At 38.7% G+C, this 17,440-nt stretch overlaps 1 protein-coding gene across 10 annotated transcripts in view; it reads right to left on the bottom strand.

Moving 5' to 3' along the window:
• Positions 1 to 11,152: 11,152 nt before the first annotated feature.
• celf1 (cugbp, Elav-like family member 1) overlaps positions 11,153 to 17,440 on the bottom strand; it is a 39,072-nt gene continuing 32,784 nt past the window's right edge. For all 10 annotated transcript variants that reach the window (XM_028476977.1, XM_028476964.1, XM_028476970.1 and 7 more), the window contains one exon: positions 11,153 to 11,907. The gene's annotated coding sequence lies outside the window, so the exon portion shown is untranslated. The remainder of the gene's footprint in view (positions 11,908 to 17,440) is intronic.

Raw genomic sequence — 17,440 nt, forward strand, 5'->3', positions numbered from 1 at the left:
AGACACAGTGGTGACGGTGTTTGAACTGCTCCTGTCCTTTTTTCTGCTTTCTTTACTTTTCTTTCCAGTAGCGTCTCGGCGCTGCTAGCTCCTCTCCCAAGCACTGGGACTGCTGTAGCAGTAAAGTGGGCAATCTGAAAAATTCAGCATTTAGTGAGAACAACAAACTTTTCACTGACTTTCATCCATATTGACTTCTAATTTTGTTTCTAAACAATGTTAATATAGTACCAATAAAGTACATTTTATATTTATTTAATTCAAAATATATCTATAAAACCCACAAAAATACAAAACATCTAAAAAAAAAAAAAAAACATGGCAGTGTCGCTCAGTCTCTGAACAAATAATTTTCATGGGCAAACAAGCGCACCCAACCATTTCAAGCTTGAACTAAAATACTAGATACTTATAGGTCATTCTAGTTAAAAAAAAAAAAGAAAAGTAAAGTGCATTTTGTTGCTCTTAATGGAGCCAGCCATCCCAGATATGATAACCACCATATTCTCCGTGACGGCAGTCAGGGAGGGGGAGTGGCAGCAATCTTTCACTCTAGCTTATCAGTCACCCCAAAAACCAAACTTAACCACAGTTCATTCGAATGCCTTTTTCTTGAAATTTTTATTCCCAAAAATAAAATTGACAAACCCATCTTACTGGTTATAGTTTACCATCCTCCAAGTCCATATGCGGGGTCTCTCTGAATTCTCTGACTTTCTCACTGATCTGGTGTTGAGCACCGATAAAGCTATCATAGCAGGCGACTTTAACATTCATGCCTAAATAAATTATTTACCTCACTATTAGATTCAATCAGCTTTACACAAAATGTAAACAAACCAACTCATTATCCTAATCATGCCCTGGATCTCGTTCTAAGAAATGGTTAAGATAGTGATCACCTGACAATATACTGTATCCTCAAAATCCTACTCTAAAGTGAGGCATCTTTTATCAAAATCAGATCTGGAACTGGTCATACACGCATTTATATCATCTCGTATTGACTACTGTAATTCTGTTTTTACTTGTTTTAATAAGTCGACCCTAAACAGACTCCAGATCGTTCAGAACGCTGCTGCCAGACTTTTAACTGGTGCTTCTAGAACATCCCACATCACCCCCATTCTTGCTACTCTGCACTGGCTTCCAGTTAAGTTTCGCATAGAATATAAAATATTAGTTCTCACGTTCCGAGCATTACATGGTCAGGCCCCTAAATATATCTCGGACTTGTTGTGCCCCTACTCATCAGGGCGATGCCTTCGGTCTTCAGGTCAGGGTCTCCTAAAGACCCCAAAAACTAAATTTAAAACCAGAGGAGACCTGGTGTTCCAGGCTGTAGCTCCCAGACTCTGGAATAACCTGTACCAGTCTCTCAGGGAGCTCAACTGTGTGGACACTTTTAAAAAACTGCTGAAGACTACACTTTACAGTAAAGCTTTTAGTTAACTGGATTTTTATTTTTATTCGTCTTTTAATGTTGCTGTTCTTATGATATTTATGCACTCTTGTTTTATTATTCTATTGTGTTGCACTTGTACTCTTACCACAACTCTGTACAGCACTTTGTGATTTTATCTGCAAAAAGCGCTTTATAAATAAACTACTTACTTACTTACTTTCAGATCACTTTTTGTTATCCTTTGAATTCAAAATATCAGCCTGCCTAAATTCTGAGAGAAGAGTACACTATAGTAGATCACTGTCTGAAAAGCTGTAGCTAGATTTAAAGATTTAGTTCTGCAGGTGTCCCGATCCGATATTGATATCGGTCTGATATCAGCCAGAAAACGAATATCGGATTTTATTGGACTGCATCTAAAATCTCCGATATATATTATATTTATTCAATTGTAGAATACTGTCGATATTATGTTGAAGGTTAACATTTATGTAACCAATTGGTTAATAATAAATGGGTCAGGTTTTCTCATGCCTACTGTTGTTGACTATTGTTCTTCGTTTGAGTAACATAACTTGATCAAGCCTTTTCTAAAATTCCACACTACAAAACAAGTAATAAAAGTATGAATGATTCGTGCTGATATCGTATCAGATCGATATCGGTCAATACTCAAGGTTGTATTGTATCGGAAGTGAAAAAGTTGTATCGGCACATCCCTATTTAGTTCCATCATTGCTTATCTCTGATCCAAATGATATCGAAACAGAGAGTAGCTATCAATGTCTAACAACAGAGAAAATAGATGATCTTGTCAACAGTACAATGGTTCAGCTCTAGATGCTGGTGCTCCATTTAAAAAGAAGACCATATGTCATAAAAAGGTCGCTCCCTGGTATAATTCTGAATTGCGTCTTTTAAAACAAGATCGACACCTCATTGACTCCCACATTTGTTTTTTTTACCAATTGCTCCCATTTCATTTGTTTCAATAAATACTGCTTTGAGGAAATCTCAATTGCATTCTATTTAAATGTCCTACTCATTAGGCGAGTATTGCATTAACTTTTCAATTCTATAAATGTATCAAAATAAAAAAAAAAGGGTTAATACAAACCTAATAGTATGTGCTACAGTAGGACAGGTTATGTTTCTGTCTTGGGGAAGAAAAAAAATCAAATGCTGATGTTTTAAACTCAGAATGTGTGGATGTGAAGAGCAATTAAATTATCTGAAAAAAATTAAATAAATGTGTGTGCTTACAAGTAGACATTCAACAATGACCAAAGTCCTTGTAGAATAAAGAATAAGTAACTTAATTTACACGAAGTAAAAATAGATTTACAAACCAACTCAATATATATAAACATGTACTTAAAAAGGATTCTGTGTTTTCTATTACAAAGGGCCAAAGCCTGCCTCTATCTGGTCCAGAATCAACACCAGTCGAACCAGTGCTGTGGAGTTCATCATGAGCTGAGGTTATAGACCATGGACATGGTCCTTGTCCTTGAACCGTGTCTCTGACTGCTTAAATATTGTTTATCATTAATATTATTGTTACTGGATTCTTATTAAATTATTGCTATTATTATGATTATTATTACACCCATTACGATTATTACAACTATCACTATTATATCATCATCATTAATTATTGTAGCCAAAGAACTGAAATATTCAAGGATGTGGGTGTGGAGATTAGGTGTGGAGTGGTAAAACCAGCATTTTAAATTTATCCAAGCACCTTGTATCATAGCTACATCTGTGACCTTTATAGAAAATTAAACAGTTTGGAAATCGGTTCAAAATTCAACGAATAATTCTGAGACACACCTCTTTCTGTCTCAATGTCCATGTGCCGCCACCGGTCCAAGATGGCAGCGCTGTTAACGTGTCCCTCCACAGTCAATGCGGCGTCTATGAAAACGGAATTTTTAATCACAGCACGGCGGAAGTAAAAAAAAAACGCACAGCGGAAAAAGCAAAAATTCATTTTCCGGTAGTGCGCATGCTCATAATCGATCTCAGTACGACGTAAACTCAGACCATGACAACGGCGACACATTTCCAAACATTGTCCAAGAATCACCAGTGGCTTCTATAACCGTGTAACAAACTGATGACTCATTAGGTAATAACGGCCTTACTGTAGAAAGTGTGATACATTTCAGCGTGAACTGACCTGAAAAATGCAGTATTTAGTGAAAGCAATGAAGATGATGGACTCACATCAGATTGCGTTTGAGAGGAAACAGGAAGTTGCACCGTAAAACCCAACCTGAGGGGAACGCCTCCCACACAAAAGTTCCGCTTCACTCTACATTTCCCACCGCGCACCAAGCCGATTTGTTGAAGCTGCCATAGACATAATATACGTAGACGCCACATCGACTGTGGAGGGACACGTCAACAGCGCCGCCATCTTGGGCCGGTGGTGGTGGAGGCAGCGGTGCATGGACATCACAACAGAAAGAGGTATTTCTCAATCTCTAAGTATAATTATTCGCTGAATTTTGAACCGAATTCCAAACTGTTTAGCTATTTTATTTTAAAAAACGTCACACATGTAGCTATGATACAAGGTGCTTGGATATGTTTAAAATGCTGGTTTTACCACTCAACACTTAATCTCCACACCCCCACCTTGAATATAGCAATAACAAAATAATAAGAATCCAGTAACAATAATAAAAACAATAATATTAATAATAAACATTAATTATTATTATTAATATTAAGAAGAAGGCAATATAATAATAATAATAATAATAATAATAATAATAATAATAATAATAATAATACAGCAATGATAATAGCAATTACAACATAATATAAGAATCCAGTAACAATAATAAAAACAATCAAATTAATAATAAACGATATGTATTATTATTTATAATAATAATAATAATAATAATAAGGTAAGTTGAGAATATAATATAAAATAATGATAATAATATAGCAATAACAATAATACAATGAGACTACCAGTAACTATAATATAAATATTAATAAATTATAATAATAATACAATATGAGAATATAATGATATTTATAAGAATAGCAATAACAATAATAGAGTAGTAGTACTGAAATAATCCATAATATTTAAACCATACAAAAAACAAAAACAAAAAACACTCCAACATTTTGGCATCAAAGAAGAGCCCAATTGTACATTCTGTGATCATGAAATAGAGTCAATTACTCACCTGATGTTTCATTGCTCATTTTTAAAGCCTTTTGGAAGGACATTCAATACTTCATATCAATGAAAATTAATAAACTTATAATTATCAATGCTAAAGACGTTCTTTTATATGTTAGTGGCCATAGTAAAACCATTACATTTATTATTCAGTTAATTGCAGGGTTTACCACCAGCCACTAGAGGCCACTGTTGGCATGTGCTTTGTTGGTGTCTGAGTTAGTCAGGAGGCATCCCTGTTTTCTGCTGCTTCCCTCCTGCTAAGACGTGTTTGTGAGCTATTCCGCTTATTTCATGTGAGATTGCTCATTAATATTTGTTCTCTATGTTCTTGTATATGCTTTAGATTTATGTAAGAGTTATAAGCTTCTGCTTAGCTGCACTTTTGTATTCGCAGGGCTCATTCATCTGTCATTAACAGTGTTAGGAACGTTACTTTAAAAAAGTAAATAGTTATAGTTACTACTTGTTCCAAAAAGTAACTGAGTTAGTAACTGAATTACTCTATAATAAAAGTAACTCATTACCAAGGACTGTTAAAAAAAAAAAAAAAAAAAAAAGTTGCTATATGTCAAATATTTCAGATTTTTTAGATGCTTGTGTCGTGAGGTGCTTCATTAAATTTGAGTTGCTTACAACGGATGTCGACAAAGTCTTCACTCATGGATATAATGTACACTTCACATGCACATTCTTGTCTTTGACCACAATTAATATAAAGTAGTGTTTGTATCGCCACCTTAAAAATGAGAACTTTTCATCGGACTGCACCACACTCACCATCTCTGCTGCTTCATCCAATCTGCTGTGTGTCTGTGTTGTGTGTGTGTGTGCAGGCACATGTGTACAAACACTGGCTCTGATTGGCTACCATGACACATGACGCCGCCTTAGCCAATCATAATCACTCACCTTGTTTTTAACCCACCTCCTCGTGCTGGCACAGTGTAAAAACACTGGCTCTGATTGGCTACCATAAAACATGACACCGCCTTAGCCAATCATAATTGTTCACCTTGTTTTTAACCCACCTCCTCACTACAGCTGCGTAAGAAGACGTGGGTGCTTTCAGATAACAGTGTATTCAATCAATACATGTAACGCACCACATTTAACGTTTAGTAACGATAACGGCGTTGTAATGGCGTAGAAGTGTATTTCTTCATGAATGAGCCATGGTTATCGTCGAGTGCTCTGTCCCTGGCTGCGCTTTTGAGACGAGAGATGTATCTGAGGCCCTCGCCATCGCTCTGCTGATGTATCATGGTCTCGACCTTCAGACTCCACCTGTCATGGCCGCACAAGCCCGGGCCCCACTACCTCAGGGACCAATGCTTGATTGTCCTAAAGTTGACATCGGCATATCATTGGAGGAATGGAACGTGTTCACTCGCCGCTGGGATGTTTTTTGTGCTGGTTCAGGCATAGGCAACGCTTGGGCCTGAACTCAGGGACAGCCTGTTTAGTGCTAACTCCAATGCTGCTTTCAGACCACTGCCTGAACTCATCGCCACCATGTGGTCACTAGCGGTCATTCCTGTGGCTATAAGTGTCCTGCGTATCGAGTTGCTCCAGTTACACCAGGAACACAGTATGTGGGTGTGGTAGGGACGTGGACCATACCGACCACATTATGCGTGACGTTCTTATCAATGGGATTTATGACTCCGATATACGCCATGAGACACTAGGCAAACCTGATGTGATAAACAAACCCGTGAATGATGTGATTGCGCTTGTCGAGAACAAAAAAATGGCTCGTAATGCTCTCCCAGGGTCGACCCTATCAGCCATGTCGTCGTTCCAGCGCTCTCTAAGAGCCCCGCAGTTGAGCACTACACCAAACCCAGCACCTACCCCGGCCCCAGCAGATAAGGCAAGGCAGGCCTCATGCCCAGACTGTAAAAGCGCCTTTAAGGTCTTCACACTGGGGCCTCGTGGATGGAATACTAAACCTCACAGGTGTGCATTAATTGATCCTACAACCATCAGGCTCGAGCACCATATTTTCTCTAAAGGTGAGTGGAAACATACGAGGCTAAGAGACCACCCCGAGTGCCCATCGCTATCTCAATTACCAGTATGGTAGGCGTTAGAGGCAGCACCAGTGACTGGGGCTTTGACATTCAGGCGACAGTATCCGCCATCGCTGACACCGGTGCGCAGTCGGACCTTTGGTCACTGGAGGAGTTCCTGGCCTGTGGTTTCTCACGTGACAATCTGTGCCCTATCAGCCTGAGCCTGTCAGACGCAAACCGCTCCCCTATAGCCATTGAAGGGGAATTTTTTGCCAGGCTCTCGACGGTCCCCAGCAGCGGTGTAGTGACATCCTGCCGATCCATGGTGTACGTGAGCAGCTCTATTCACTCCATGTACCTCTCCTACGAGTCACTGCTCAACCTTGGCCTCCTGCCCATGAACTTTCTGTCCATAGACGGACAAAGCCCTGTCACTCTTGCCACCTGAACCCTTGTCTGTCAATGCCACACAGTCCAGCTGCACTGACCCGGATAGTACTCATCCTGCCCAATGCTCGTGCCCCCAGAGTACAGCCCCACCAGCACGGCCCATGGAACTGCCGTTCCCTTGCACGCCGGAAAATAATGGCCGGATGAAAGGTTGGCTGCTCAAGAGATACGCCTTATATACATTTAACACCTGCCCCCATCGAGCGTTGCCATGTATGGAGGGGCCGCCTGTCGAGATATACATGGACCCAACAGCAGCACCCAAAGCATGCCACACCTCAGTGACCGTGCCCCTACACTGGCAGCAGAGGGTCTATGATGATCTCCTCCGGGTTGAGGCCCTTGGTGTCATTGAACGTGTGCCCTACGGTGAACTTGTGACATGGTACCATTGTATGGTAGTCACCCGGAAGCATGATGGTTCCCCCCGCAGGACAGTGGACCTCTCGCCTCTCAACAAGTTCTGCCAGTGTGAGACTTTTACCACTGAGTCACCATTCCAACTCGCACGCCATATCCCCAAAGACACTTGAAAGATTGTCACTGATGCCTGGAACGATTACCATAGTGTGCCCCTGCGCGAGTTTGATCGTCACCTGACCACGTTTATCACGCCCTTCGGACTCAGGCGCTATACCAGGGCACCTCAAGGTTTCCTTTCATGGGGATGGCTACAACCGCCGTTTTGATGTCATTTTCCGGAGAGGACTGTCGATTTCGCTGGTTTCAGAGTCTTGGATGCCACTATTGAGGCCAAATCTGCTCCCCATTCTTTACTACACAAGCATCTAATCACATTAACAACCTTTTTACATTAATCTATTTGTTTTTCAATATGACTGTGCCATGTAAGCTTAAAATCAAAATGCATACCCAGAAACCTTACGCACTTTACCTTTTTTAGATCCCTACCATGCAGTTTAAACTTAAACTTTTCCTCTATTTCCTTAAACGAGAAAAATATTACTTTGGTTTTTTCTGCTGAGAGCCTGAATCCCCATTTTCCAGCCCACACTTCCACACCATCGATATCTTTTTGTAATTGGAAAATTATTTCCCTTGCCAGAGTGGCCCATCATCTGCGAATAGTGATTCACCTATACTATCCTCAAGAGTATCATATATATCATTTATCATAATTTTAAAAAGATAAGCAGGTAAGCAGTCAGAGAAACAACCATTTATCCTTACTTTAATTTCCCTGTTGCTGAGGAAGTCCTTAATCCAATTATACGTCTTCCAATCTATTCCAAGCCTCCATATTATAATTAGCATCCCATCCTTCCAAAGCACATCATATGCTTTTCCACATGAAAAACACTGCAGCAACTACTTCTTTACATATTTGAGACCACCGCATATCATTCTCTAATGTAATAATTGTATCCATAGTCGATCTCCCTTTTCTGAACCCACTTTGAAATGGGGAAAGTCAATTTTGTGTCTCGACATGAAAACGTATTCTCTCCACAACCATTCTTTCCATTATCTTGTCAAGGTGTGAGGATAATGCAATTGGTCTGTAATTTGATGCTACTGTGGGGTCTTAACCTGGTTTTCTAATTGGAATGACAACAGCCATCTTCCAACTCCTTGGTATCATTTTCCTAACAACTCCCTACACACCATTTATAGAGGTTTGTCTCCCTAGTGTTACAACATTTTTTCCCAATAATTCTTTTTAACTTTCTTTATAATCTTCCTCACTTTCGCCGTCTCTCTTTTACGCTCAATACACTTAAAAAGATTCAAACAATTCCTAAACTTTTTAAGAGCCTTATTCCTTCTACCCACTGCTTGAGTACACTCAGCAGTCCACCAAGGAACCAACTTCCGCTTCCGGTTTCCTGATCTTGTCTCTACAAATGATGCTATTGCTGCATCTACTATAGTAACACTTTCACTAAACAAATCAACATGATCTATCATCTCTATTTGGTTCATATACCTATTACTTATACAATTAAACAATGACCAATCAGCCTTATTTAAATTCCGTCTTTTAGAAGAGGTGAAGTCAAACCGCTTTGTATTTGGCCCCCGAACTGAAATGAGTTTGACTCACCTGTCATATTGTAATCATATTTTTAACAATATGGTTTTTAATGTGTCACTTAGGCTTTTTAACACACTTGTTCTCAAGTGTGTTGCAGTAGAGATATTTGGTAGTGAACATTAAACACCATTTATATGAATTCTAATTAACTTAAAGAAACATTTCCCAACTTGTGATGACTTCTAAATTTTCAGTAAAGAGGATTTACAAAGATCATTTGCTAACTGCTTGGCGCTCGGAGTCATCATGGACTGATGTTGTATCCAAGGGAGTTATATCAGATTAAAGTGGGATCCAGCATCATTCTCTGATGTCACCATTCCAGTCCCCTTTCTACAACTGAACCCTTCAAGTGCTGGAGATTTACTTTTTAGGCCGGGCTACCGGACTCAAAACGCCACTCACTTTGTTGTTCTTTTCGTTGTTGTTGTGTACACTAGTTAAAATCACTACTTCTCTATTATTCGTGAACGAATCTGGCTGAAATTTGGAAGGTATAATCTATAAATGTGTATGCATCGCCGCTTGCAGCCCGATTTTTAATTTGGGGCCCAGGGGTGAAAAATAAAGTTGATTTCTCATTTATTTGCAAGTCAGATATTACGATGGTTGGTGGTACTGAATCATTGGCACATACCAATATATAAATGGGGCGCATTACGTTAGTTCTTGTTCGATCAGAATGCAGTTTGGTATGAATGAATATGATGAGACGCTCGGAGCCCTTTCTTCTTTTTTTTTTTTTTTTAAATAGGGCCCCCGGGGGCCTGCAATTATTTTAAAGTGACTTTTTGTCATATTTTCTAAAGCTGTCACTATGTAAGGACAGCTTTACATCAAACTAGTAGTTTGTGTGAAAAAATCAGAATCAATCAGAGCCAGGATTGTGTTTGATGGACTATCTGACAGTTGTTGCTCACAGTCCCGCCCCTTTCCCGGGGCTGAGGTGCCATCCATTTTTTTTTTTTTTTTTTTTTTTGCAGTGTTTGGTCTGGAGGAGTAGAAGATGGAATTAGTAACTTTTCTGCTTGAAAAGTAATTACTGCTGCTTGATTTACATTATGTTTGATTTGTAATCGTTACACTAGAACTCTGTAGTGCATGTGTTGTTTGTGTGCATGCAGCGGCCTCCATGTAGGCTGCTGTAAGTGACACTGTGTTGTTGCTGCTGCTGCTGTGTGCGCACAGAGAGAGAGAGAGAAGCTCTGCAGTAATATGCTTTTAACAGAGCATGTTATATTACTGTGATGTTGCTGTCGGACTAACGTTAGCTTGAGGAAGGGACTTTGGAAAGTTTGGAGGCAGGGCAAGAGAGCAGCATGGAGGGAGAGGGAGAAAGGGACCCGAGAGTTGCAGACTGCACCTTTAAGAATCACACACACATTTTTCTTATACAGTATACAGTATATAAAGTGGTGGAACTTGATTGAAAAAAATAATCTAATAGAGACTTTGTACTTTTAATCTTAATATACATTAATGGCACAACAATATTTGACATGAGAAGCAACGTTTTTCCAATTTAAATGGATTTTGGTATATGATGAAAACAGTAAATGAGCCGAGTGCTAACAATGTGTAACATGAATAAAGAATATCATGATTGCATTGTTCACAAAGCACAAACTTAAATTTAACTAAGCTATATTCATGCTTTTCTGGATTTTCTGTAAACTTTCTAAAACAAATGTGTTTTTGTAATATAATCTTAATCATTTTAAAAAATCACTTGAGATATTTATTAAGAATCTTTAGTGCCAAACACCAATTGTAATACATTTATGGTGTAATGTGATTATTTATATTGTATAAATTGCAATGTCATTGTGTAATTTGTGGACCCCAGGAAGAATAGGTCATAGCTTATACTTAAGCTAATATGGATCCTAATAAACAAACAAACATTCACTGTGAGTAAATCTGACAGTTATCACCTGCCAGTGGTACGTGCTAAATGTAGCTGTAAGGAGTGTTTCATGTTAAGAATACATTTAAAAAAGAACGGAGAGAAGTAACTTGTTATTGTGCAAAACGTTTGGCACAACTTTATTATTCAATTTTAAATTAACACAAAAAGGTATCACATTTTGCCAAGAATTTCAGTGCAGATATAAAAAATATATAAATATATGCATGCCAGGGAAACTAAACAGATGGCCGTCCTCTGGATTTTTTCCGATTCCTCAGAATAAAAAGCAAACAAGCTTTGTGTGTGTGCGTTCAGCTCAGGTTTGAGCAGAAAACACACACAGGTTTCCTAAACACATTAAAAATTCCCATAGGAGTGACCTCTACTTTAAATGACCTGCAACCAACACATTGAATTCCTCTTGAACTCAGGAGACACACAGCAGATAACCACACAAAATCAGATCTATAGAAAGAGGAGCCTTTTTTTATTTATCCCCAACAAAAACACACACCCAGAGGACGGGGCACTGGAAGGACTGCTACATGATACATTAGATGGAAACAAAGATCATGTAAAACTGACTGCAAAAATCTAGTGCTTTCAACAGAGAGTTCTAGAAAAATAGTCTTTCCTTTAGCCTGAAGCGTTATTAAACAAACTCCAGTGGCAGTCATTCGAGCGCCCGAGTCGGCAGCACACGGGACACATGGGAAACAAGAAAACAATAAAACAAGACCTCCTGGTGGTCAGGATCAAACACAAGGTCTAATGGGAAGCATCAGAGAAGCGCAGAAGACAAGGACTGGACGATGAAGTGACGCCACATCAACATGCTAGGGGCAAACAGGAAGAGATCTAGAAAAAACAAAAAGAAAAGGACAACAGGGAGACAAACCTGGGTTAACAACAGCAATGGAACACACACACACACACACACACACACACGCACACAGAATGAAAGTGATTATCAGCCTGTGCACACACATGCTAACAGCTACTAGCTCACATTTACATCATAGCATTGCCATCCTTTCACTGTAAAAGGACTTAATGCACTATCATCATCAGTAGTAAAATATCTAATTAAAGCTGCAGTATGTAAGTTTATTTTGGACGTCATTTGGTGAAAAATCCATAATCACCTTACAATTTAAAGTGTTCTGAGCGGACAGTGAATATCTTCTCCTTCTCTTGGATTTATATTTACAAATGTTGTGCCAATACTGCCACTCTGAAAATGTCAGCACATTTGAGGACCTGATTCTTGGCAAAAAAACAGGTGACATATTTTTAAAAACACTGCAGTATCAGCATCGGCCAACACTAGCAACTGGGTATCGGTATCGGCCCAAAAAAAAAAAAAAAAAAAGGTATTGGAACAACATTCATATTTAGGCTTTAGAAATTCAGGAGCATGACGCTAGATTTCAGCCAATCAGAGCTCTTTCTACAGAGTGCTCCATGAGCTATTTTGAGCATTACTATTGGCTGCACGACTGAAGTCAATGCGCGTTCAAGTACCATCAGTAGTAAAAGTCTCCATTGCGGCATTAGGCACAACGGTTACACGGTAAAGCAGAGGAAAAAGGAAGACCAGTGTGAAGAAGAATTATTGTCTAAAATATCAAATAATTCAGTTGTAATAATGTTAAAAAATTTAAATAAACCACAATATTTGGAGGATCGCAATTTTCCTATGCTTTTATCACGACTGCAGTCATTTTACATCTCAAATTGTTCAATGAGCTACCTTTTTCTGAAATTATTTTACATATTTTCCCCAAATTACAGTAACTAAAAATTGGTCACAAAATCAATGGAATTTAAAAAAGAAAATCCTGCAGGGACTCATATCTGTCACTTATTGCCTGGATATTGTCGTTGCCTTAAATACTTTACATGACGTATAAATGTAATATGAAGTGCAAACTTGGGGACATTGATGTTGAATTTGCTCAATTTGCTTCCTAAAATCTGCAGCCCACTTAAGAAAAAACTACTTCATATTTGGACGCTGAACTAAAATTATTTGACAGCCCTGGTCTAAAGACTCCGTGTTCGAGGGGAACGGATTCACAGATGTCCCACCCACAGTTCCACAAACAGAGTCAGAGAGAGTGATAACAGACAGGATAAATTGCTTGTAAACCTAAAAGAAGCACATCCAAGGTACCCATGGGGTCATGTGTCACCTTAGGACCTCTTGCGCATGCGCGTCACTTCAGGGTCGCATGCCATTCATTCTCCAAACTGATTGAAGACACATTTAATATGTAATGTGAACGATCACAGAAAAAAAATTACTACTCCTGCACACTTAAAAAACACAATAATGTAATGTCATATACATTGTATCGCTATGGTGAAATTTGTCTCTGAATTTTACCTATCTTGTTGAGGAATCTTATATAATTAAAAAAAAAAAAAAATAGTGATCTGTAAGCACAAAACATCTTATTCAGAATGATCACTTTATTTTTACTTATTTAGCCTACTGACATTTCCTTGAGAAACAATCTCTTATTTTGGAAAAATAAATCTACCAAACATTTGTTGATTGAACATATAGCAGTAATACAACATATTTATCAGCCCGAAACTGTGAAATACAACTCACTACAACTTTAATGAGAAGGGAGAGGTTGAGAGGATGCACAGAACTATGCAATGTTTGGCTGAATTTGAGAGAGTCTGAGTCTTAAATTGTTCTCCACACAAAGTCTTGTTCTATGTTTTGTTTCCATATTTATCAAAGCTGAAAATTAACTTTCACAAGCGCCATCAAGCACGTTTGGCTAGCGCAAAGCAATGTAGCTCTCAACACATTTTCACTTTTTGAGATTTAAATTGTTTTTCTTTCTCCACTAGAAGGCAGTCTCACAGAGACCAATGTCTAATTTGTGGTAATGCATGGAGGCTCCTGACTGCTGCTCTAATTATATTATAGTTTACAATGTTGTCACACTGTTATTAATTTCTATTCACATACCCCCATGAAAAATTGCATACCCCACTTTGGGAACCTAGGCTGTACAATAACACAAGATAAAGTCCCTACATTTGTCACTTGTCTCTATTTAAAAAAAAAGTTGCAAAGAGCTCGAAGTTTCGAAACAGGGAGGTAAGGGGGGAGGGTAGTTTCTATATAAGTCTCATGATTCTACATACTGCAGCTTTAATAGTGAACTTCTGTGCGGCTCAACTAATTGGATTAAAAAGTGCAGCCGACTGACTTTGGTTTGATCAACTTTTCTGGTGCCGTTAAAGGTCCTGAAACAGATGTGCACCTGTAGAATGGGGCACCTGATAAACAGATGTGCACGTCAAAAATGGGGCACCTGATAAACAGATGTGCACGTGGAGAATGTGGCACATGCATTGGAAAGATGGAAAACCCAACATTTTTTCTACAGTAAATCTGAATGAGAGACTATTCTTTTTCGACAGGCACACTCAACTCTACCTGTTTATCACAAATAAAATCAAACCTTATAAACCACATTATGGTTACAAATAAAACTCTATTGAACAGAAACCCTCTGGTTGTTCACCATTCCACTGAGAATGACTGACCCGGCTAATCATCAATGTAAAAGGCAGCATCAACGTGTTCTGGAGTAACAGAAAAACTAGCACAAACAGAATTCTGCCAAAATAAAAGTTGAACACCTGTTGGATACTTTTTATTGGCATTTGTTTGTCAGATAAATTCGAGATGACATTAAGCTGCTCTTTAAAATCCCATAACAGTCTCTTTAAGATGAATAATGAGCTGAAAAACTTTTAGATAGTGAACTTTGACATGTACATGTTCATAAGGCACATATTTCAGCACAGGCCCAAGCAGCTGCTAGTAACTATCCAAAAACACAAGGATAAAGAGCAGCTCAAGCTAACATTACAAGGAGAATCCCTGTCAAAGTCTAAAATGTAATGATGGCAAATAAAATGAATCAAAAGGCCCAATAAAAATTCCTGGTGCTGCCAAAACGATCACTGAGTTTTGGAAATAATTCAAAGAGCTCCCCTTTTCTGTCACTGACGACCTCAAAATATTGTGTTCCTGGTTTTAATAAATAAAGTTAATGTATATATACGTATATGAATGAAAAATAAATAAAAAAGCAACCTTTTTTGACTTCTCTGTACACATACAAGTGTAAAAGCTTACTAGCATTTGTAAATCTGCCTACTGACATTAACAGACTTAAAGTTGCTGGAAAAGATCAATTTTAATCAGATAAAGATGTAGCATAGGTCTCCTAAATCAGTAAAACAAAGATCATTTGCTCAAAAAAAAAAGGTTGAAATTGCTTTTCTCTCCTTTCTTGTGTTTGACACCAAAAGCTCTGCAAAAATGACTTTCTGGTGTTTTCACAGACTGAAAATTGCTGCAAGACAATGGTAGATGTTTGTTATGGGGCTTAAATAGAAAGACCAGAATCCGGCCAAAATTAAATGGAATAAAAATACTTCTATGGATCCGTCTACGAAACTGATGCATAGATACATTTATTGACATTTCCTCAATGTCAATAAATGGAGTGTTTACAGTAGAGACCAAAACGGAATCTTGGGCATCATTTTAAGTATTTTATATGTTTTTTTTTTTTCCCCCAAGCAAATAATCTTGGATTTATTTATTGATCTATGAGGCCTACACTGTTTCTTTATCTGATCAAATAAGTTTGTCTCCAGTGTTTAGTCTCTGGAACTGCATTGTACTCTGTCTCTCAGCTGATTGCCAACAGTTTTAAAACTCCCTCAAAGGCTGAGAAATAGTGTTGAGTCTCTGACGTAGATGAAGCGTTAAAGATTTACTCACATCTGCTTGTTAAGACACAAAAGTATGATCGACTTTTGAAAAAAGGTGTGATTTATTAGAGTTTTAAGACATCAACTTTGTAGATGATGGACACAACAAACCTCAAACACCAAGAGGTTTTGTAAAACACCATTAAAACAGGAATCTGTGATTGGATTTCACCGACAGGACTTTGTTATATTCATGTGAGACATTTACAGTTTCAAAAAAACACATTTGAGTTTGTAAATATGTAAATTCTCCCAGGGTGTAACCACAAACACAAGCAATGTTACTTTAGAAATGCTTAGTGTCGAGTGTAAACTTTATGGTGAACACAGACAGATTTCACAGTAAAATGTGACAGGAACATGTTCCATGGAGATCCAAACCAGTTTATGAATATCTGCTGCATTTCTCTTTGAAAGCCACAACTACAGCTCAGATGTGTTGTCAGGTATGAAAAGGTTGGAGAGGTTTAGCAAACTCCAGATTCAAGTTTGTACCGAGTTTGACAAAAAAAACAACAACAACCTAGTATTTAAATAGATACAGTTCATGCCATACTGACAGAAATGTAAAGAACACTGAACAGGTGGAAGGCCTGGACACACCACAAGATCCAATGGAGTTGCCCACGACACATTTGACTTTCAACATTTTCTCATTTCAGATAAATAATTTAGGAAATAAATAGCTTCCCCAACACTCCGGGGCGTATAAAACCTTTATAAAAATAGAAAAGGCATAACAGTTTGAATATACAACTCAACATCTCTCATGCTTCCTGTAGCTCTACGTATAAAAACTCCTTCCTGGAGGCTAAACAGCAGCCAGTTGTTCTCTGGAGCACTTTAAGAAAATTCTCCAACAACATAAGATTCAAAGTTGGGGACATTGTGATATAGCCCTCCACACATCAGCAGCTGAAAAACAGGTCAGGAGGTGAAGGATGGGTTTGAAACACCTGGTTTCATGTACCTCACTACAATGATTGTTGAGGGAAAAGTTTAGATTGACTGCTAAAGTCGCTGCTGGTGAGTTTTATTGCCCACAGAAACACATTAAATGTAGGACCCGATACACATTAAAGAGCTGCAAACACGTCCAGTGTCCACAGCACAGGAGGTTCTCCTCATCTCCAGAAAATGTGTTGAATGGTCTCGCCCAGTGTGACACGAGCACATCTAGAACTTAAAACGCCCTAAAGGCTGAAAACATTACATAGAGAGAAGTGAGCGGTGCTTTAAAGTGATACAGACTCAGGTGCTACTACCTGTCCCTGTTAATGGGAGGGAATAATGGGAGGATGTGAGTCAGTGACAGCAAACATCACCACAATGTGAGTAACTTAACAGAAACACTCAAACACACACAAAAACACACCGTCTATATTCCATTAAGTGATACCAACGGTCCATTTAAAAGAGGGGAAACCAAACCTTTGTGAAAATGGAGTAGGTGAGGATTAAACTCTGTTCCAGCTGTTGCAGCCTTCACATGGGGGGGGGGGGGGGGGGGGGGGGGGGGGGGGGGGATGAGAGGTGAGGACAGGTGGACTTTGGCACCCACTGGTACATGTGC

Source organism: Gouania willdenowi, chromosome 3 (genome assembly GCF_900634775.1).
Source record: "Gouania willdenowi chromosome 3, fGouWil2.1, whole genome shotgun sequence".
Classification (NCBI taxonomy): Eukaryota; Metazoa; Chordata; class Actinopteri; order Blenniiformes; family Gobiesocidae; genus Gouania; species Gouania willdenowi.